At 34.9% G+C, this 24,184-nt stretch overlaps 1 protein-coding gene across 1 annotated transcript in view; it reads left to right on the forward strand.

The window, feature by feature from the left end:
* The first annotated feature begins 1,193 nt into the window (after positions 1 to 1,193).
* The window catches only part of LOC129751327 (uncharacterized), a 197,142-nt gene continuing 174,151 nt past the window's right edge, over positions 1,194 to 24,184 (forward strand). The window contains exons 1-2 of the mRNA XM_055746771.1: positions 1,194 to 1,254; positions 1,534 to 1,926. The gene's annotated coding sequence lies outside the window, so the exon portion shown is untranslated. The remainder of the gene's footprint in view (positions 1,255 to 1,533; positions 1,927 to 24,184) is intronic.

Raw genomic sequence — 24,184 nt, forward strand, 5'->3', positions numbered from 1 at the left:
ATGTGTCGCCTTGTTTTTTGAAGAGTGGAGTATATTGGTAATGGAATTCAGAAGGCCATCGAAGGAGAGGCAGCCCATAAACTCGTAACGGCGAAGCCTAGCCTCCGAAATCCGAACTGTCGGCGAGAATCTTGTCTGGGAACAAATGAAGACGCTGGCTCCGGATTTTCAACAGTGGAGATCTTTTACCACGGGACCATTAAGTAAGTATCTAATCGCTCTATCCAACCCATATTGGTAGGAAAATCGAGTTTGATGACATCAAATCGGATCTGACGGTCCTGCCTGCATCTGTGTGGCACAATGAAATATGATTCGGTAGTTAGGTACGTCGTACATATGAGGGTGCCTTTAAAGCCAAGTCTCGATTTCTGCATGTGCACCACCAACCACCAGAACTCTGTGGCTTTTGGAACGAAGCATAAATAATTGCTCTTGTCAGCTAGTGATGGTGTCATATCTTCTATATGTGCTGATACTTATAATACGACAAAACATTAAACATTATTTCGCACATGTATTTTATGCTTATTCCATCCCACAGAATAGTGAAGATATGTCGTTGTAATCGTCGTGGGTCCTATTCTTGACCTGTAGTTTGAGACAAATCCAATGAAAAGAAATAACTTTAAATCTAATGGTCGCCCATTGTATAGTAAATCAACGATAGCTTATATGGAAGCGAATCGCAGGCTTGACCCTACCATATCGGTATCATTAATACCTATACAAATCATACAGTTAACAGCAGCAGCAGCAGCAGTAGCACAAAGTTTACATGCGAGAGATGCATAAAGATAGGATTCTGCGCAGTGTTCCGCAGGGTGAATGTATTTTCCCGGAGACGGAAGAGATTTTCACGTTTTGAGAGTCCTTCCAATTGCTAGACGTCGAAACCGTTCGCTGATGTTCATTCGAGCTTTTGATGAGTTATTCGATTGTTTGTATATTTGGTTTGAATTTCATAAATTCAGATTATGGGCGTGTTGTAAAACTCACATCTGCAGAAGAATAGCTTCATGGAAAAACAGTTGAGCTTAGAAAAGAGAAAATGGATTCAAAAATTTCACGCCCCTCACTATTAAGGGAAGAACGGCTCAGGATGCTGGCAGTTCATGACATCGGACAATCGTCGTGTTATTCGTTTCGTAGTTTGCTTCACGGTCGAATGTTACAGAGCTCTGGAAAACTAAAAGCTCAAAAATCTGTGTGAACAACTTGAGTCCGTCAAACAAAACCAACAATTTATCAATCGTACTGGATAATTCTACAACAAAAACAGTTCTCAGCATCACTTTTGGCTTACCCAATTAAATAAAAGGAATCGAATATATATTTAATTTAGCTGCATCCGAAAAACTGTATCCTTTCGAAAGGGCAAAATCGAAATTTTTCTGCACGTATTCTCTCTTTCTCATCGTGTGGTTGGAAAATTACTCGTGATTTTCTTTGCGCCATTGTGCTCTGGCGGGATGCTCTTCTTCATCTATTAGTGTATTTTCGCGCACCATCCAAATCGCATCGTCCTTGTAGCATCATCGTGTCTGCTGTGAAAGTGTGAAAAATAAATTTTCATGATTTGTTTTTAGTGCTAAAGTTAATCTGAAATAAACCAGAAAACCAACGAAAAATAAGTGTATGACATCCGATTTCTATTGTTATACGGGGTCCATATTGTGCTTTGCGGCCTTGAGCCCTCCCCCTGAAATAAATTATCCAGTGAGGTGTTAATAATACAATCCGATCAAATTTAACTCATGCTAATGGGAATAACCTTCGCAAACCCACTCGGTGAATCGGAGAAAAAATAAAAGGATACCTACCCTCGCTCAGGCATTGGATTTTTGTCCTCATGGATTTAACACCGTATCGCACGTCAAGGATACTCTGCTATGCCAAAGTGGAATAAATGGCTCAACGTGGCAGGTAAAATTTCATTATTTCCTTATTTTATTGCAAATTTAGAGCTGATCCCACGCTACCAAACCAATCCTGGGCTTATTTTACGATTCTGACGTCTGTGGTTTTCCAAGGTGTGCAAACACATATTTGACCGTTTACATGTGATCCCGAGCATGCTAAATGATAAATGAAAAAGGAGCAAACTCGAGAAACGTGAAAAGAACCGAAAAAATGTAGGTGCTGAAGACTCCAGTGTCAAACATTCAAGTATAGAGTCGACAAAAACAAAATTATATGAGTCAGACAATGATTTAAAAAATAACACCATTCCAATCCGACAATCTCATTACAAATTGAAGGTTTATTTTCGTTTCACTGAATTAATGAATTCCGAATCTGAATTCTGATTCCAAATTCTGATTCTGATTCTGAACCCTAATTATGAATTCTGATTCAGAATTTTGAAACTGAATTCTGATTTTGATTTCTGATTCTGAACTCTCATTCTGAATTCTGATTCTGAATTCTGATTCTGAATTCTGATTCTGAATTCTGATTCTGAATTCTGATTCTGAATTCTGATTCTGAATTCTGATTCTGAATTCTGATTCTGAATTCTGATTCTGAATTCTGATTCTGAATTCTGATTCTGAATTCTGATTCTGAATTCTGATTCTGAATTCTGATTCTGAATTCTGATTCTGAATTCTGATTCTGAATTCTGATTCTGAATTCTGATTCTGAATTCTGATTCTGAATTCTGATTCTGAATTCTGATTCTGAATTCTGATTCTGAATTCTGATTCTGAATTCTGATTCTGAATTCTGATTCTGAATTCTGATTCTGAATTCTGATTCTGAATTCTGATTCTGAATTCTGATTCTGAATTCTGATTCTGAATTCTGATTCTGAATTCTGATTCTGAATTCTGATTCTGAATTCTGATTCTGAATTCTGAATTCTGATTCTCTTTTTGGGGTGACGATAAAATACGAAATATGAAACCAAAACAAAAAAAAACATAAAGACACAACCAGACTCTATGAGTACACCTCAAACGCCATCATAAATTAAAAAAAACAACATAAAATAGTATACACAGTGCAAGTATTCCGTTTATAAAAAGTTCTATAAAATCAATAATAGCCCGGAAAAAGAATTTTAAACTGTAAGTCACACATACCATTTTAACATACACGGAGAAAAATATATAGATTTATCCGTTATAAGGGTATATACGGACGATACTATTGGCGAAATATTGGCCTCAGCCATAACCTTAAATGTTGATTTGCTGGCGGCCTCACCAGTGATGCTAGGTGCATTACCAAAATCACATTTTGCCTGGTTTAAACTAATTTTAATGTTTATGAATTGATTAATTTTTTAACTATCAACAGCTAAACGCTTGAATTCATTACGCGGCGTCCCTAAATGGATGAAGATAAGCCATCTTTTGCTAATGAATTTTCAAGGTTGATTTTAAACATTTGAAATACATTTTAATGCACTGCTTGATACATTAAAAAAGAGTTGTTTCTAACTTCTAAACATATGCAAAATCATTCATTGTTATCAAAAAGAAAATTAATGAAAGCCCCGTTTATGTTGACTTTGAAAATAGTCGCCTACATGCTCTGATTATGTTTAACATATTCACATAATTCGCTACATCGTTTAAGCACTGGTTTTGCGATACAGACAGTTGTTATTTCGTTCAGATAAATGAAACTTTTAATTTCACATTCGAATGTAAATCCACGGGAAGGTTGCAAATTCTCAGTACTCATAAAAAAGTTTTTCCAATAACAATGCAATTGAAAAAATATAATCTTTTTCCAAATATCAATGCACTTGGCACCCCTGAACACCCAAAAAATTCAAAACACGAACATCTGGGTATCGTTTTTCCACAGGGCGAATTTGTCGAAATAAGTACCGGAAAATCGCGTTTATCGTGCGCCCTCCTCAAAAATCGATTCTGTTCTCTCATGGATTGAGGTTAGAGCTGAGGCCTCCTGTTAAGGTGGTGTTCGTGTAGAACTGTCAATATATCCTAATATTACGCGTCTACAGGACCATAACTATGATTGTTTGGTTCTGACCCGAAAAATGCAATTGATGCTGCTGCTCTGTCGTTTTCGCTGATATTTTTCGAGACTTGCGCGGAAAACACCACCCTGGCCCTGAAACAAAATTTGAAAAAATCGTCAAAATCTAAATCGGTTTTTTTAAACCGAGAGAACATTATCAATATTCAAAAAATATCAAATTACTTACCTACGTGGTAACATTTTGGGGGATTTTGTTTTTTTTTCCATTGCTGCGGTCTACCGGGATCAAAGTATGCGCGCTTCAACACATATGTTCCAGCGGATGAATCTGAAACTGAAAACAACTGTTAGTAGAGCAAATCAACTTACACAACAAATTGAACTTACATTTTCGCTTTCTGATGTGTGTCCTCCAAAAAGTAACTTCCACTATCTTCTGTTTTGTGACATTCAAAAACTAACATTTAGAATCTTTAAGTTGACCTGAATAAAAGTGCCAAATCCGTCATTTGTTAGTTTATATTAGCGATGAGCAGATGAGAAATGCTCGATAACCAAAACAACTTTACAGCAACGCAAGTTTATTCGTAGTGATCGATGTAGATTTAGCCATATTACGAGTTCAACCAAAAATTAGTGATGTAGAAGAGCCAACCATACGAGTTTTTATAACAACCTATAGAGTTTTTTATCCGTGTACACAAAAATTCCAACACATTTTGAAATAGTTCGAAACAGAAACCGACAGCAGTTAACAATACGCCTATCAAACCAGACAAAAAATGACAACTTTTTCGGTAAGAATCACTTAGATTCTGTAGATGTAGCTTAAGTTTGTAATAAATTTTAGTCCCTGATGAAGATCCTATAAGGATCGAAACGTTGGATATAAAATAAAAGTCGTTTTTACTAAAAAACTTGAGACTGAAAGCCGCCCACTAAAAGAATTATGATTCTGAATCCTGATTCTGAATTCTGATTCTGAAAACTGATTCTGAATTCTGATTCTGAGATTAATTTCTACGGCCCTAACAGTGAATATTATTTGCTCATAGTGAGTAAAGATTCGTTCGCCGCCGACCGTGGCCTAGAGGATAGCGTTTCAGTCTTCTAAGCCAGAGGTCATGAGATCGAGTCTCGGTCACGGCATACATAGTACACTTTCTGTGGACTAGTGGTGTTAGCATTAGTAAGATGCTAGCCATTTGGGTCAAGTGGGGTAATTATGAACACGGGGTAATTCCGAACAAGTGCCATACGCGCTGATGTGGGAGATGAATGAACACTAAAAGTTCCAAAAGTTGTAGTTTAACATCTGATTGATAGCTGTAAGGTGTTTCCGATTTGTTTTCAAATCATAATGATATCATTTCAGATGTTTAAAAAAACCATTGCCTCGTGAAACGGAAATCGTTTCGGACAGTGTTTAATGTTTTGAACATCTGATCATAGGAAATCCAGCTGGAATGTTGTTATCACATGTTTAACATCCTGTTTACGATGCTCTGTCTGGATTTTGAAGAAATTTTGAAAAAAATTATTAGCACTTATTCACAGATGAGTGTTCATATTTACCCCATAGTTTTCGTAATATGGGGTAATTATGAACACATCTTCTTATGAATTTCCTGACATTTCTCATGCTGTTTAATGGTCAAATGATTTATTCATTCATTGAGGCCATTCACTAATTACTCAAGCATTTCCAGACCCCTTTCCCCCTCCCTCCCCTTGTAAGAAATTTCTTTAAAAACTTTTTTTTTTCAATTTGGTGCAAAATAAACATACTTTGGTTGTAGATTTGCTCTATCAGTTTGTCGAGGAAAACTTCGGTAGTACTTCAATTTTTTTTTAAAGAATAGAGCTACTTATGTGAAATTTCATACAGGTGATAAAAAAATTTATAAGTGGCAATATTTTTCAAAACTGTCAATCATATAGGACTGACAAGAATTGTTAAAAATGACTGTTCACTGATCCAAGAAGAATTTAATGAGTTTTTTTTAAATATGTCTTTATTCGTACCAATTCATCATTACATTTTTATTACATTATTTCATTAAATTAGGTGTTCAGTTCAATAACGAACTGTCCAGATCCCTATAGTTTATTATTCACTAAAATTTATTTATTCGACTTAAATTTGCTGAGCACAATCAAGTATTTTTTTGTAGGAGAACATCTTGTAATGTCAAAAATATTTTAAACTTACAACTAAAAACTAAAACTATCCTAAAATTAAACTAATTGTAGAGAGAACGAATCTCTGCGATGGAAGACTGCAACGATTGCCTCTGAAGTAAGAGATGATTTTGTTGGCCATCTCTTCGATCGATTCAATGCCCGCAATCCGATGAAGATCTTCGGTGCTGTGCCAAGGTGGAAGCCGCAAAATCATTTTCAGAACCTATTTCTGAATCCTCTGGATGGCTTTCTTCCTCGTCGCGCAGCAGCTAGACCAAATCGGAACTGCATACATTATCGCTGGTCGGAATACCTGTTTATATATCAGCATCTTATTTCGCAGACACAACTTGGATTTCCTGTTGATGAGAGAATAAAGAGATTAAGTGTATTTATTACATTTAGATTGAATATCTTCAATGTGATTTTCAAAAGTAATATTCTGATCGAGTGTGAGTCCCAAGTACTTCAGTGATCAGACCATTCTAATGAAACCCCATTGGAAGTTATGGAATGATTTTCATTAGGTTTTAAAAATTTTGCTCTTGGCTTATGGGGAAATAAAATAAGTTGAGTTTTGAAAGCGTTAGGAGAAATTTTCCACATTTTCAAGTAATTCAAAAAGGAATTCAAATTTTGTTGCAATCTACTGCGTACCACCCGTAAATTCCGACCTTTGGCTGGAAGCAAAGTATCATCAGCAAATAATCTTCTACCTTTTCCTTCTGGAACATCAGGAAGATCGGAAGTAAAAATATTGTATAAAATTGGCCCAAGTATACTACCCTGAGGGACACCAGCTCTAATGGGTGTCCTTTCAGAGCATGAATTTTGATAGCTTACTTGTAAGGTTCGGCTAGTCAAATAATTTTGAATAATTTTAGTGAGATATACAGGAAAATCAAATCTAGCTAATTTAGCTACTAAAACTTTACGCCAAACACTGTCAAAAGCTTTTTCAATATCTAGAAGAGCAACACCAGTTGAATAACCTTCAGATTTGCTAGCGTTAATCATATTAGTTGCACTCAAAAGTTGATGTGTAGTAGAATGTCCATGACGAAAACCAAATTGTTCATCAGGGAAAATAGAATTATATAGAAAATCCCATCTTTTCCCGGAGCTTTCATATTTTTACATTTTTTGAAAATCAATTTATGTTCATAAATATTTGTCTCACAGGAACTTTCAAATACATTTTGCTTAGAAAGAACATCATCAAATTCAAGAGAAATTTGAGGATCAATTGGACTTACAACGTTTAAATTTAAATCATGAGCAGACTCAAATTGTTGAGCTAATTTTTTAGCTTTTTCTACGTTAGTTAAAAGAAGTTTATCCCCATCTTTCAAAGTAGGAATTGGCTTCTGGGGATTTTTTCAGAATTTTAGTTAATTTCCAAAACGGCTTTGAGCAGGGTTTTATGTCCTCTACTGCTTTGTTTCAAATAAGGATCCCTAGTACGTTGATATTGGCGTCGACGAATGTTTTTCAGTCGTATCAAAAACTGAAGATCATCATCGATCAAAAGTTGATTAAATTTATGTTTAACTTAAGGTATTGAAGCGGCAGCATTGACTATTGAAGTTGTCGAAATTTTCTACAGCCAAATCAATATCTTCTATTGAATTCAGTGGAACGTTTACATTCAAATTACGTTCAATAAAATTCCTATATCGCTCCCAGTCAGCTTTTAGAAAGTTAAACGTTGATTTTAAAGGGTTTTCAATGGCACTTTGGGATAAAGAAAAAGTTATTGGAAGGTGGTCTGAATCAAGGTCCGCATGAGTAACTAATTGACTACAATGCTCGGCTAAATCTGTTAGAACCAAATCAATTGTGGAGGGATTTCTAATTGAAGAGAAACAAGTATGCCCATTAGGATAGTCAACAGTATAATAACCTGCAGAGCAGTCATTAAATAAAATATTCCCATTTGAATTTGATGGAATATTATTCCAAGATCGGTGTTTTGCATTAAAGTCACCAATAATAAAAAAAATTAGATTTGTTTCTGGTGAGTTTTTATAAATCTCCCTTCCAAAAATTCTTCTGTTCACCGCTACATTGAAAAGGCAAATATGCGGCAATATTTATAATTTTCCCCATAGACGTTTCTAATTCTATTCCAATTGTTTCTAAGACTTTTGTATTGAAAGAAGGAAGAAGTCTAAATTTGAGACGACTATTGATGACAATAGCTACCCCCCACCTTGTCGATCAAGTCGATCATTTCGCAAAATTCTAAAGAAAGCATTGCGTTTCAAGTTATTGTTTGGCTTTAAAAAAGTTTCAGTAATGGCTGCAATATGTATGTTTTGAGTTTTCAAAAATAAAAAGAATTCATCTTGGTTAGCCAGCAATGATCTAGCATTCCAATTCTTAATATTTAAACATCTAGGTATTTGGATCCATGAGGGAATCTTAAAGTCATAATAATTTTGTTCGCATAATTAAAAGAAGTTTGGAAAACTTCAAACATTGAATTTGCTTTCAACATAAGTTGCATCATTTCCATTAAATTTTGATGCAAAAATTTTAATTCTTCCTCAGTAATCTCACCCAAATCAACAAAATTGTGAGGATCAGAAAATGTAGGAGAAGATAAAGTAGGTATTTGAAGTTGAATTTCGGGGATTTTCCCAAGCCTTCGCATGAACGTTGAGACTTGTTTTTTTTTCCCCAATTTTATTAGTTATGCCTGAAGAGGGCAACCCATTTTCAACCACCTCTGAGAACGATAAACAACGAGTCTGTGGCGCAGATTCAGCACAGGTAACATTAAAATCACTTCGGGTATTACCCAGCCGTGATTCCAATGTAGGCCGGGGCTGACCGCGAACAGGCAGGTTGTTTGCCGGCCTGACGTGTGAAGACGAAAAAGAGGAAGGAGGAGAAGAAACTTTCCTGATAACTTTGGGATTTTTTCTAGAAGCAATAATTTTTGCCCTAACGGGGCAGTCTATGAAATTCGAGGAATGATTACCTGCGCAATTCGCACACTTGAAAAATTCTGTTTGTAGTTTATCACCACCAAAAAGGCATTTAGATTTTTCATGATCGAATGAGCCGCAAAGCATGCATCTGGCATTCATTCTACAATTTTTAGTGCCTTGACCAGGCTTCCGAAAAGTACAGCTTTGCTATGACAGCTTTCTTCTTGCCAAACCAACTGTCTCGGTTTTCCTTACCACTCGGTTCGCTGCTGTACCGTGGGTAATGAATCGTAATGCTTCGGCTACATCGCACACGTGCGAGAACCCAGGCTGTACCTGAACAATCGGCTCAAAGCATGCGTTGTCGAAAATGTTGTGGTTTATGCTGTAGCGAACCCAATCGACAGTTCGATTTTCATCACTTCATGCCTCCTGTTTCGAAAATAATTTCATCCTAACTCCTAACTGTCGGCTGCAGGGCGTGACAGTTTTTGCAGGACTGTCACGGGTGACTGTAGTGCCCATACCGTACCCATTGCCGATCGTATGCGCTGCTGCTCGGTGTCGAATAAATCGAACGAGCCATCTATTTGCACCGAGCACTGAGCAGCAGCATACGACCGAGGCGTAACGCGATGTGTGGTGCCGGTGCAGGTTAGGCGAGAAGGGAAGGGGAGGGTGATTGGGGTGACCACCACCCGCAGTAGCTTCAAGCAAAAGAAAAATTCATACGTTCGTTTGAAACTAACTCGGCCCGAGCGAATCTCGGCTACAGTCGGACGGAGTAAGTAGTACTGTCATGCGAAATTCAACGCATTGAAAACTGTCACGAAGATTTTCCCAAAACTGTCACGAAGCTTAAAAAACTTTCATACCCACGAGCAAATTCTCGCATGAGGTAAAACAAGCCATCGCTGTACATCGCACGACCGCTCCTTTTAAAACTGTCGGGGAAGAAATATTCGGGAAGCTTTCATCGAGGTGCATGTGCGACGTTTGCAGGAATACTGTCGTTCGCCAGTACTTTTCGGAAACCTGGCCTTGACAAAAAGCTTGACAACGACGACATTGCGAAATATTTTGGAGAAAATTGGTATGGGATTTACGAAAAGGTTCGAATTTGACTCGACAATGAAACATAAGACGAGCCTTTTCAAGAATTTGCAAATTATTAACCTGATCCTTTTTAAAATGGATCAAATAAAGCTCAGGAGCCAAAACCAACACTACTGGTATTATTCGTGTTGGTTCTTTTCCTCATTTGAATAACTTGAATTGGAGAAAAACCTAACAAAGAATTTAATTCAGTTGTGATCTCATCCGGTGTCTGATCGCCGGTTTAGACCACGAAGTACAACTTTAAATGGACGATCACTTCTAGTGTCGTACGTAAAAAATTGGTGTTTTTTATTATTCAAATAATTTAAAAATTTTTGAAAATCAATAAAAGATTCCGCCAAAATACGAGCAGTTCCCCTTCGACCGATCTGAAAAGAAATCTTCACATCCTTGACGGAAGTGACGATTTCTTTCCGAAAGGCATTGAAGTCAGGAATCGTGACCGTAATTGGTGGAACCTTTTCGTTTTTAAGAGTATAAGAAGAAGAAGGTTTCTTAGTACTCTTATCAGAATTAAATATGATTATTTCCTCATCACCGATGTTATGAAGGACATCGAATGAATTGGAAATTTCAACTTTTTTGGGCGATGGACCTGAATTAGGTTCGGCAATCCGTTTTCTTCCGGCCCTTGAGCCGGCCGATGACTTCCCCATGCTGGAAAGAAAAGAGAAAAATATGAATAAAAGAAAATGAAAATAATTTTAGCACTGAAAAGTGCTGATTGAAAAACAGGTAAGGAAAAATGAATAATGTAAAATGTTCCTGCAGCTACACAGCAACGATACGATGCTCCGGCGTACGTGTTGACAGCTCAACGGTACAGATGGAAGTGAGAATTTAATGAGTGTTTTTGTGAAACAACCCTTTAAAAATATTTTCGAATTTCCTATATATGTATAGGTTGCAATTTCATTTCATTCACCTCGCACGTACGTGAAAAGCCTAGCCCACGACATTTTGGTGAAGGCTTGATGTTTGCTGCGCAGGACATTTTAAACGGATGTAAAAACTATCGAGTAGTCTAACCGTCTAAAATTTCACACGTATGGAGAGGTCCTATGAAATAAAAAGTTCTGTAAAGACATAAAGAAACGGAAAAAAAGAATCCAACCAAAACGTAAATGATGCTACAAAGATTGAACTGTCGAAACAAAAGATAGAAAAATATCAATTAAAAAGAACACTAAATAGCTATTTTTCTTTTGTTTTACATCTTAATTTCGATTACATTTGTTTATTTTGCAAGTTTTATACATGAATTGGATTGAGTTTTTATAAAACAACCCATTTTCTTGTTACTGCTAATAATTTTCATTATTTGGTGTTGAATTGAGATTTCCTGTCACCATATAAATCATATTGGACAAGTCTCGGGGTAAATATGAACATAGTCCGGGGTAATTATGAACAGAGTATGGGGTAATTATGAACATAATTTTTTAAGTAAAAAATCACCATACACTGCTTACTATGGATAAATGTTACGTATAACTACTGATACTTTTGAAAAATTTTATACCAAGTCCGTAATCCGTGTTCATAATTATCCCCTAGACAGGGGGGGTAAATATGAACAGACGGGGTAATTATGAACAGACGTCCCAAGGACAGAGGTTGAGACCAAAAAACAAAAGTTGTTCTACAGAATGATTAAGAGCATGGAAACATTCATTGATGTTAGCTTTCCAGAGCTTGTGATAAGAAATTAACATATGGTGGCTGTAAGTGTGCCAAATGAAGAAATTTTGTTCATAATTACCCCACCTAGCCCTATATCCTTGAAAGATGTAGGGTCAAGTGGGGTAATTATGAACACGGGGTAATTCCGAACAAGTGCCATACGCGCTGGTGTGGGGGATGAATAAACACAAAAAGTTCCAAAAGTAGTAGTTTAACATCCGATTGATAGCTTTAAGCTGTTTCCGATCTGTTTTCAAATCCTAATGATATCATTTCAGATGTTTTAAAAAACCATTACCCCGTGGAACGAAAATCGTTTTGAACAGTGTTCAATGTTTTGAATATCTGATCACAGGAAATCCAGCTAATATGTTGTTATCAACTGTTTTACATCCGGTTAATGATGCTTAGTCTGGATTTTGAAGGAATTTTGAAAAATTTTATTCGCACAGATTCAAAGATGACTGTTCATATTTACCCCATAGTTTTCGTCCTATGGGGTAATTATGAACACACATTTCCAGACATTTCTTTGGCTTTTTGATGGTCAAATGTTTTATTCATCTACTTAGGGGCCATCGATTTATTATCCAAGCATTTCCAGACCCCCTTCCCCTCCTCCCCTTGTAAGAAATTTCTCAATAAACTATCCCCCCCCCCCTCCAATTCTGTATGATCTTAACACAGGACCGTGAAAAAATCTTAGCCAGGAAACATCAACCCTCGGCATTCTATATTCCAGGAACTTACTGGACCAATTTTTATAAATTTCATAATTAAATTAAGTCCGCAATGTGTTAAGTTTTGAATTTTTGAGAAATTGATTTTTTTTTCTTCCAAAAATAAGATTCGGATTTAGAAAAAAGCTATGCCAGTTCTTTTCAGTCTTTGAAAAAAGGTTTTGAACACAATTTGATCAAAACTTCAAGAGGGAAAAAAGTTTATAAAACAGAAATTTTGAAAAAAGCTAAATCAGCATTTAAACGAATCTTAATTTTGTATAAAAAAATGTGATAAGAACTTGCTTTTTGATGATAGAAAAAATGCAGTCAAATGTTTTCTCAGGTTTAGTGAGTGGTGCGTACGGATAGTTTTACCGGTAATACCGAAACCGAAATCCTGTATCCCAGGAATAGTTTTCTAACACCGAATAAAGGTTTAACGTCCTTCCAAAACCAGGTTTTTTGTATTGATAAATAACAAGGTTATAAACTAGACTTAAAGAAATTTTTAATTTCTATAAAAATAAAATTCGCCATTTTTCAACAAAAGGTTTACTGCTCGAGTTTTTATTCATTACCGCGTGAAATTTAACATTATTATAAACCTTAAATTTCTATGGTCAACAGTAAAATGTATAGAAAACCATGATAAATTTAATAGATAAATAAGTCCACAAAACAAAGATCAAACAGATAAATTTTCTTGTATGTTTGGACAACGTGCTGCTATTGAGAGCATTAGAATTACAGCAAAGAATAATTGTTTAAGAGTTACATTCGGATAACAAAGATCCAAAATCTATTTTCTTGCAGTCTTATTTTTATACTTAGTTACTTTTTTCAATCTTTATTTGTTCTAATACATTTTTTCAAATTTAGTACAGAATGAAAATCATTTGGTTGAAGATTGTCTCTTTCAGTTTAATGATGAAAACTTCAGCAGTAAAATTTTTTTTTAAGAAAATAGAGCTACTAATGTGAAATTTCGTACAGGTGATAAAAAAATTAATTAGTGTAAATATTTTTCAAAACAGTCGATCATACAGAATTGACAAGCTTTGCAAAATATGACTGTTCACTGATCCAAGAAGATTTTAATGGGTGTTTTTGTGAAACAACCATCTTTCAAAAAAACTAAGAATTTTCTGTATATGTATGGGCTTCAATTTTATGATATCTCGCACGTACGTGAAAAGCCTAACCTACGACATTTAGGTGAAAACTTGATGTTTGCTGCGCAGTACATTTAAAACGGATGTAAAAACTATCGAGTAGCCTAACTCGCCTGATATTGCATACGTATGGAGAGGTCCTATCAAATGAAAATGATCTACAACGACATAAAGATACTAAAGAAAAAGAAACCAACCAAAACGTAAAAGATGCAACAAAAAATTCAACTATACCGAAACAAAATATAGAAAAATCAAAACATACATTTGTTTATTTTATAAGTTTTATACATGAATTGAATTAAGTTTTATAAAACAACCCATTTTCTTATTACTGCTAATTATTTTCATTATTTGGTGTTGAATTGAGATTTTCTGACACCAAATAAATCATATTGGACAAGTCTCGGGGTAAATATGAACAGCGTTCGGGGTAATTATGAACAGAGTTTGGGGTAATTATGAACATAATTTTTTAAGTAAAAAATCACCAAACACTGCTTACTATGGGTAAATGTAACGTATTTATACTGTTACTTTTCAAAAATTTTATACCAAGTCCGTAATCCGTGTTCATAATTACCCCCTAGACAGGGGGGTAAATATGAACAGACGGGGTAATTATGAACAGACGTCTCAAGGACGTGGATTGCGACCAAGAAAAAAAAGTTGCTCTACAGAATGATGAAGAGCACGGAAACATTTTTTTTTTTTTTTGTTTCGATTATAGTCGTTTTAACATCTTTATGTCATTCGCGACTTATATCAACGATGTAGTTGGCGGACAAGTCATTGAAAAACTTATCTGGTACAACTGTGATCGATGTTCACTCTTGGGCTCGAACTCACGGACATCAGCTCAGGAAGCAACCGACTTGCCAACTGAGCTATATCACAAGCCCAGCACGGAAACATTCAATAATGGCAGGTTTTCAGAATTAATGATAAGAAATAAACATATGGTGGCTGTGAGTGTGCCAAATGAAGAAATTTTGTTCATAATTACCCCACCTAGCCCTACGCTTTAGTCTTAAGTAGAATTTAGATCTCTTCAAAGAAACATGAAGTTTCACTGAGATCATGTATGTGTGTGTTTTCGTTAAAGATTTTTGAAAATTATAGATGGATAAAAGAAGATTAGATGAAAATTACAGGCATTGAAAATAAAGTCATTTTTACTAAAAAAATACTTGAGACTGAAAGCCGCCCACTAAAAGAATTATGATTCTGAATCCTGATTCTGAATTCTGATTCTGAAAACTAATTCTGAATTCTGATTCTGAGATTACTTTATACGGCCTTAACAGTGAATATTATTTGCTCATAGTGAGTAAAGATTTTTGAAAATTATAGATGGAGAGAAGAAGATTAAATGAAAATTACAGGCATTGAAAATCAGCGATGTCGTAGAGCTTTTAGCTTTCTAATTGTACTGGTAGCTCGATTCTCTTTGGTTCCAGCAATTCATTTTAATGCTCGTCATATGAATGTATTATCTAAGAAAGAGCATTTTTTTCACTGTTCTGGTGGTTCGTGTTCGTAGTTAGAAAACTGTCTAATTGTTAACAAAATTCAAGTCATTCAAACAGTTTATCGCGATCCACCGTGTTTCAAATCCAATGTTGTTTTTTTGGATTTACTAAGCTTTCACTTTAGAGCTCGAACATTGAGCCAGAAATCAGCGCTGAAGATTTTTTGTCCAACCTTTCGCCGATGTGGCAAATTATTTTATTTCAAAAAGGATCAGATGTCGCTTCTCTTATATGTAGGTTCACTAGTCGAAAGGAAAGAATGAAACTGAAATTTCCTTGTATATGTCTCACTTCAATAAATTTCAATTATGAGTAGTTCCCTTTCATTACTCGAATGAAAGTGAATCCACTCATATTTCCTGCATGGGTGAAAGAAAAAAAATCGAAAGTCAGCAGACGAGAATTTCAGTGATGCTTTGAACTGCCCGCAATCAGTGTCTTCAATTTCGACGTCAAACGAGGCTTTCATCGCAGCAGAACAGCAAATATTGTGAATTTCCATAAAATTTTCACTTGTCTTTGTCGGAATCCGGACTTCTGAAGTAAAATTTAGTGCCGGCGCGTTAATAGTACTAGCACGCACAGCGGACAACATAATTTTTTGTGTGCGCACCGTGCAATTGTTGATATTTTTTGATGGTGCATCAACCGGCAGTGCCGGTCCGGCACTTTGTGCGTCATCAAGCAATTGTTGGTAGCATCATGACCGTAGGAACAGGGGGGGGGGGGGGGGGGGTTACCCCCTCCATGAGGTTCCAAAAGTGCCAGAGTTTAAATTCTTAATAAAATTTTGATAGACAAATAAAATTAGTCAAAAATAACAATCTCGGTTCTAAACCATCTAAACTTAGCCAAAATCTCGAAATCTCATCACAAGTTCCAAATTTTGCAACAGTTTTTCAAAAGAAATCTCACTTGCTGATAGTTATTCAGTCTCGAATATTAAATTTCAAAAGGTGGACTTGAAAAAGTCCAACGGACTCCAAAAAGGCAGTCTAAGATTGAAAGATTGCTCAGTTATTATACAGATTTTTTTAGTTTACTAGCAAAATTAAACAAAAATTTAAATTGAGTCCTTAGAATTATGTAACTTGCGTCAAAAAAAAAAAACAAATTTTGTCAAAGTAAACAAGAACGAATTTTTAGAAGCCTGAAGTATGATTCTGAATCTGCTGATTTGTTTCGATAAAAAATCAATTTTCAAGTGTTTTTCTCCGTTATTTTGATGGAAAAATTCCTAAATTTGTCTGGATATTGGCCGGCTTCTGGAGAAAATTTGAAACACGGTATATGCAAGATTTAACAAAAAATAGCTCGGATTTGACTGACCCGGAGGCTTGCGGATAAAAATTTCTATTAAGTACCGTAAACTGGGGGAGCTTTGATCACTTTTTTCATTCATTTTTGAATATTTTGGAATGGATTGCTTTTTCGTAATACCTAAAAAATTTAAAACACTTACTGAGGTGTTGAGTATAAAACATGATCATTGGTTGTAGTAAATTCAAACGACATTGGTGGTTATAATTAAATGTTTGTTACAAAACCAGATTTCAAGTTTTATTCTAAATTATTATTTTTGATGTTTAAGTGTTAAAACCGATTTAAAATATGAAAACTTTTGAAGGGTCGGAATGCCGGAAGTGTCAAATTGTCTTTAAATGTGATGAAGTGATCGAGATCGAGAGCTACAGCATCCTTCGGCATAATGAAAAATCGACCTTCGTTTTCCTTATGTGCTGTACAGCACTGAAACCGGCACAGAGACGATGGGAAAGTGCATAATAATAATTATTTAAAGTAAATCAGACTATATCTAATTTTGGATAAATTCAAGTATCTTCGATTTTCAAGAATCGATTGCAGAAAACCAATTGCAAATTTCAATATGTCCTGGTGCATCTTTTGGTTTTCCGAATCGTGATCCCTTGGATCCCCTGATTCGTTTCGAGCACCGGAAATTGAGGTCTGTGACACAAAATATCTACCAAATCAATTTAAAATAAATAATCATCTTTAAACGGTAATCGCAAACATTAGTTGTCCTCGTTGATATTCGTTGTGGAATTTGGTTCTTTGTAAATTTCCCACGCTTCTTTTTCGGTTAAATGTTGCCTCTTTCTAACATGCCTCGACTTTTTTGCTTATTAATTTATGAGTCGATTTTTTAAGAAGGTTATTTTTTTTACTTTTAAATCAGTTGGGGCTAAGATTTTGAATGAGATTTTTCTTGAAAGCTCAATTTTGTCAAATCATGTCTTTCAATTCTTCTTCAGATAAATAAAAAAAATCTTCAGAGCATATCTTAAATGCACGAGAGAGGCCGTACATTATAGATTTTTGTGTTCCTACAGTGAAAATTTAAATGAAATACAATAACAAACATTAAGAATTGAAAGCTGATTATTTGTCGCAAAATTTCAAGGTTATATAATAGTTGAATTCAAATGAATGGATAATTTTTTTAAAATAAAACCTTTCGAGCTCTATACAGAGCTCTAAAGGTTTAATGTTCTACTAATGTTTCCCACTTCTCTTTTTTACTATCAAGAGCGAGTAAAGGCGCTTGGTCGATGACCAGAAATGATCGTACACTGAAATCCAAAACCGTTCAACAAATAAAAGTTTAGCTTTGAATTCAACTCCTTTGATTTATATAATTATATTCTTCACTATGATTATACACTCAGCTTTTGTGATTTCTGTGTACAAAATAAATCATTTCCAGCCGTTAAAGATGGTCCCAGTGATTCGTGAAGTTACTTTACAAAACGAATGGTTTCTTCATCAAGGAGCATTTTTATTAGCGTGCTTCCAACGATATTGCCCATTTGAAACGTATGGTACTGGTGGTCCACGTATCTTCCTGTTCCTGTGTTCCAGATGTCTCTGCGTTCTCTGCTCCATGGTAGGCCCAACCGCTTTATGGTTTTGATTATTTTAATGTTTTTATGTTAAAATAATTAAAAACATGAACAAAGAAAAGAGGAATAATATAACACATTTTATTATTCTTTGGGACTCAGACATAAGTTCTGGCTGTGGAAGTACGATTAGTGATTAGTGATTAGTTACAAAACAAGATTTAGAGTTTCGGAGTAACTTTGATCACTTTGGTTTTAACGTATATCAATATCTTCAAAATTATTGTTTTGATGGCAATTAGCACAGAAGACCTAAAACATCAATAACGGTAATTTTTTGTTTGGACTCAATTGAATTTTTCAACGTTTTCTTAAAAAAAAAAAAACAAATATACTCAAAAGATAGACAATGTGGCTGCATACATTTAGGGACAAACATCATAAACATTTCTCAATAATTTTTACCCTTAAAAAACAATTGAAATTTCACCTTCTTGCAATTCCCTAGGCCCTTCCGCTGTTCCCATGTTCTTTTTTTGTTTTCTTTAAAATTAACCATTTGATTTGGGTTTTAGTCATTTTTTCTTTACAGGCTTTCTCAAAGAAAATACCCGTTTTTTTACCCCATTTGCTTCTAAATGCTATCATTTTATCAGGAGAGGTGTTTGTTTGTAAGTTTTCGAAAAACAGATATTTTGGAACTTTAAAATAACATTTCAAGTAATATAAAAAGTTTTCAACTACAAACCAAATTAAGCCTGTTTAAAACTCAATTTACAGGATTTCAAACATAGAAAACAGATTTCAGATATATTAAATTCAGACTTAGTTAATGATGCAAAAATTTCATGTTGATCAAAGTTACCCCGATGATCAAAGTTCCCCCAGTTTACGGTACCCAGTTTATTGTTCTTAATTTTCAGTTTAGATCGATCATCATTGGGCTAGAATTCTGATTTGAATCTTGGTTTTGTATTTGATACTAACATAAGAAAGAATGTTCATATTATAATATAAATTTAAACTTATTTATATTACCTATACAGATTTTTCACATTCAAATTTCATCATTTCGGAATCTGAAAAGAAAATAAACTGACGTCTATTTTTACAAATCTTCATTAATCCACATCTAGAATTACCGGAGCTCGATAATTTATATATAAATAAATCATTTAGCAATATATTTTCGGTAAAAAAACGCCGAAAGCTGTAAAGTAAAACTGAAAATATTGTCTCTTTAAAGACAAACGTCAAAATTCGATGGCAGTATTTCTCATTCCCCTTCTCGCTTTTGCAACCGGTTCAATCGTGTGCTCGAGAAGCCGTCCGCCAAATTGTTTAGCAAGCAAGGGTCGCCATTGTGGTATTCGTTGGCGCTAACCAGGTTGATTGATTGAAGTGCGTTTATTTGGGAGGGTGCCGTGCGCCAAGCGATTAAGCACCCTTGGAAACGCTAACCAGAAGAGCCACAGCCATGTTCATCGGTTCGCGTGCGAGGTATTGTTTTGCGTTTTGTTTTTTTTTAACGGTAAATTGATAATAAGTATGAAATAGTCAACGGTGCCCCATCACCCTTACTTAAATCAGCGAAGCCGTCACACTTGCTGCAATAGGATTTGTCCAGCTGGAGCAAAAGTGCACAGCACCTGGAATGTCCCAATCACCAAACATAATTTTCACTCTAAGAAAAACTACAATTTCAAAATGTCAAACTGTGATACTAAGAATTGAATACACATCATAAATAAAGGCAAATGTTTATTCAGAAACATAACCATATAAGTTTAGTTGTTTTAAATTAACTCATAATACCTTTTACCGGAATTTTTGTAATTATTATCGAAATACCGGTAACGTTTATCGAAAACTGTAATAAGTAGGAGTTGTTGGCCCACTTTGGTGTCTACAAAGTATACTATGGTATATTATGCAGAAAATTTGGTGATAAATAATATTCGATAATGCAGACGGTACTTTTAGAAACCATTTCAAGCTAACTCACAATTTTTCATATTAAAGCTCATTTTTTAAAAATAATTTCAATATTTATTGGAAAGCTGATGAAATTTCAATGCTATATGTTTTTCGTTGAAAAATAACAGAGTTATGAAGGCTTTGAAATACGGTTTAATTTTGTTTACAAAAAAATCTAACCGAATGTACCTCTACTTAAAATTAAAATGTTAGAAATCTGAAAAAATACATTTGTTTTCAAGTCGTAAAAATTAAGCAAATTTTCCATTTTAAGGAAGATCTGAAGACACCCGGAGCAAGATGTCAGATAATAAAAATAATCCTCAAATCTGAGTTAAGAATTTTGAATAATGGATTCTATCTATATTCTTGGAGAAAAAAATTCAGAAATGAAATTGATAAAGATGAATAGAAAAGTTAGAAAAAATTTTGACAGATGTTGAAACGAGCGAAAGAGAATTTTTCTATCAGCCTTTATTTCCAGTTTTGATATTCTTTCTTCAATGATGAGCCGGAATTAAAATTTAAAAAGAAATTAGGAAAACGGTGGATAAATTATTTTTAAAAAATTCTGAAATCAAAATCTGAGTTCTGATTCTCAATTCTAAATCTGAAGTGTGATTATGAGAATCTGGATTTTCATTTGAAATTAAGGTGAAGGAATCCGTAAAAAAAACTTCTGAATGGTTTCGTTTTTTGCTTGCATGCCACATGATCAACTTTAACGCACGTTATATGCTTATGTTGACCTCTGTATTTGGCTAGCAGAAACTGCAACATAGCTTATATAGTGGTGAATTTGTGTGTGGTGAGTAAGCATGAGAGTTCATGCTGCTTACGATTCCTAAACCCTTATCAACCAATGCTGAAAGGGTAAAAAAAGAAAAATGTCAGAATATTGTATAAGCATACCAGATAAGAGAAAAATTATGTTTTATTTCGGTAACATTATAGACACTATAATTTCAAATAGTCTAGCAAAGAGAACGACGGGAGCCAATCGAACTGTCATTCGCGGGAGCCAATCGAGCAAACTTTCTAAATATTGGAAAGTCATGGTTGAAGTATTGTGATTCACAAAGCTTTTCTGGCATTTTGTTAACATAAACCAGACGCTATCGGCTTCCACGGAGTTCTGGCGACAAAACACTAGCGCCAAATGAGGGTTGACGGTTTGAGATCCAAGCTTGAGTTCGAACTTTTTTCACGCACACACATGCACCAGTGCAAATTGCATTGTTGTAAACAATATTTACATAAACATATTAGTGAAGTTACGCTTGATTTTCAAAGTATTAGTGTGATGATGTGCCTGCCCTCAAAGCTTGAATACAAAGCTGCAATGCTTGTGTGGAAAGCTGCAAAGCTTGGATCCCATCTCGCAGGGCGGCAGCACCATAAACATTGTGTAGGTGACGCCAACGATTTGTTCGAAAAAACAACAGCCCAACTATCTTGATACTTGGAGATCTTTGCATAAACTAAAGTTATTTGGCATTATTTTCACTATTTTTTCATCTATAAATCAAAATATATTATAAATTGCTGCCAATTTGCGTGAACTCATTTGGCACGTTCTGAAATTGCGATCCAAAACAATATGTTATTAATTTGACCATGCTTGTTGGCTAGTTATAATCCCAATGAATCTATGAATTTGTTCTTTGATGAAAACAACGAACGTTTGCAACGGAACCACGCAGTTACGGGCAGGGAGATAATAAATTACACCCAATCTATGTGCAAATCTGTGAAATGTTTATTCAGGGACCATTTTTCAGCATGGTCTCCGGGACCGGAAGGGAGGGACCCAAAAGGGTAGGAGTAGAGTAGCAAACACACAGACAGGAGCAGGTATATTATGTGAAAACGTAGACGAGACGACGGCACAAACAGGACAGGACTTTGCCTCTACTGCTGCTGCTGCTACCGATGCTCCTGGTGTTCGTTCGAAAAGACAACGGAAACTGGATTCGCAAAGCCAGCCCCATACAGCAAAAATAATCCTCACGTGGGAAAATCTGCAGGTAGTTTTCAACACACGGTTTAATTTGAAGCGATAGCTTTCCTCGTATGAATATTCATTTGATATAAAGCAAGCAAATTAAAACCGTTGGCTTTCGAAAGCTCATAAACCATGAACCACAAATTTGACGTTTTGTGAGATGTTTTTTTTTATTTAATTTAATCAACATCATTTCTCACAATATACGTGATTAATTATTGTTAAAGTATTTTGTTTAAGCCAATTTCTACAGCGTGTCAGAAATAATTCACCAGGGGCATAATAAGCACTTCTCTTTTCTACAAAAATACGTATTTTCTCAAATGAATTTTCGTGAGGATTTGTTTCGTACTTCCTATATTGTTAATATTTCACAAAAAAAAAAGGAGTCTCCTTATCATCTTTACAAAGATATTCAATAAAAAACAGCTAGGTTCTCAAGTGACGAAAATACTAAAATTTTTGAGCACCACGAAATAAGCTCTTATGATCTTTTAATCATCTTGATCTATAACAGTGGTTTTCAAAGTGGTCCCTACCGCCCCTTGGGGGCGTTTAATGCTTTCAGAGGGGCAGTGAGCTCAATTTTATAATTTGAGGGGGGGGGGGGGGTGTTGGAAGGGCTCAGCGGGACGGTGAGATCGAAATTCACATTTTCACAAATCACTGAACAACGTAGATTTGGAATAACAACAAGTAAGATCGAAGCAAAACAATGAAATTAAGTCACAGAAATAAAGATCAGTTTCAAGACTAAAATATCAATAATTGCACAGAGCGGCAAGCAAATGTTTATACGAGTATCCAGTATATGATTTTTCTTAAAATGTATCAAAAAGTTTTTTTAATTATCACTTTTTTTACGCTGTACATGTTGATCTTGTTTTGTAAGATTATTTTGGGTTATACTGAAAAGGAATAATTTTATACAGCAATGCTTGACAATATTTAAAATGTATTGTCTCAGAAAATATCCTAAACAGCAAAAATAACCTTGAAAAAAAAGTGAGGCGTCATCTCTGATTTAGGGATAGATTTTTTGGAAGGAAAATTTGAAAGATGTTTTTAGGGAAGAGAATTTTTAGTTTTAAGTTCTTATTTGTTCATCTTTATTTCAATCGATGCGAAAATTCAATTGTGCGATTTTCACTAACATTTCTGGGAATTGTTAGAATCGAATTTGAACTTCAAGTTATCTGTGCTTCAAGTCCCGTGAATGCTGCATAACTTTGAACAGGACTAAAATTCATATATAAACAAAAATACTACTTTTTACATTTTTTCACCGGCCTCTATATTCAATATTTATTGCAAATTAATGGTGAATATAGAATTAGGTTTATCAAATACAAAGAATTAAGTGTTTTCTGTATGTTTGAACCAATACGAGGCTCTTGGAGCCAAAAGAATTTAAGTGCATATAAGCTTATTTCAAGAAAATTGATAGCTTTGGCCGTTTCAAATCTTAAATTTGCTTTTTTCTTTCGGACAAAATAGTATGTAAGTAAAATTCGTAAAATATGAAAATTCACGAAATATAGTTTGAATAATCGTTAAATCAAAATCGATCATTCTTACTCTTATAATGCCCCCTAATCATTTGGCTCTGAGGGCCTCATATAAATTTGAATGAATGTTGAGTTAAGTCTTACAACAACATCTTTTGGCTTTATGTTGTTGTAAGACTTAACTCAACATGTTTTTTTCAACGATCCAAATTATAATTTTTTAGATTTTCTAAAAATTAGCCCAGGACGGGACGGGCGTTGAGCTCGAAAATTTTGCAAAAGAGGGCGTTGAGTGAAAGAAGTTTGAAAACCACTGATCTATAATGTACACTGCAGCATGATGCACACATTGTTTCTCAATTTTCACCATCATAAAATTTTTGATTTTTCACTTTAATCAATTTTAAAACACGTTTTTACTTAAAATTGTTGGCTAGGAGCGAACAGAGCACTTTTAATCGGGGCACTATGAGCGTTCTCTGCCGTATAATTTAGCAGCAAATTCAACTCGATGTAGTCAACTGA

Source organism: Uranotaenia lowii, chromosome 1 (genome assembly GCF_029784155.1).
Source record: "Uranotaenia lowii strain MFRU-FL chromosome 1, ASM2978415v1, whole genome shotgun sequence".
Taxonomy (NCBI): Eukaryota; Metazoa; Arthropoda; class Insecta; order Diptera; family Culicidae; genus Uranotaenia; species Uranotaenia lowii.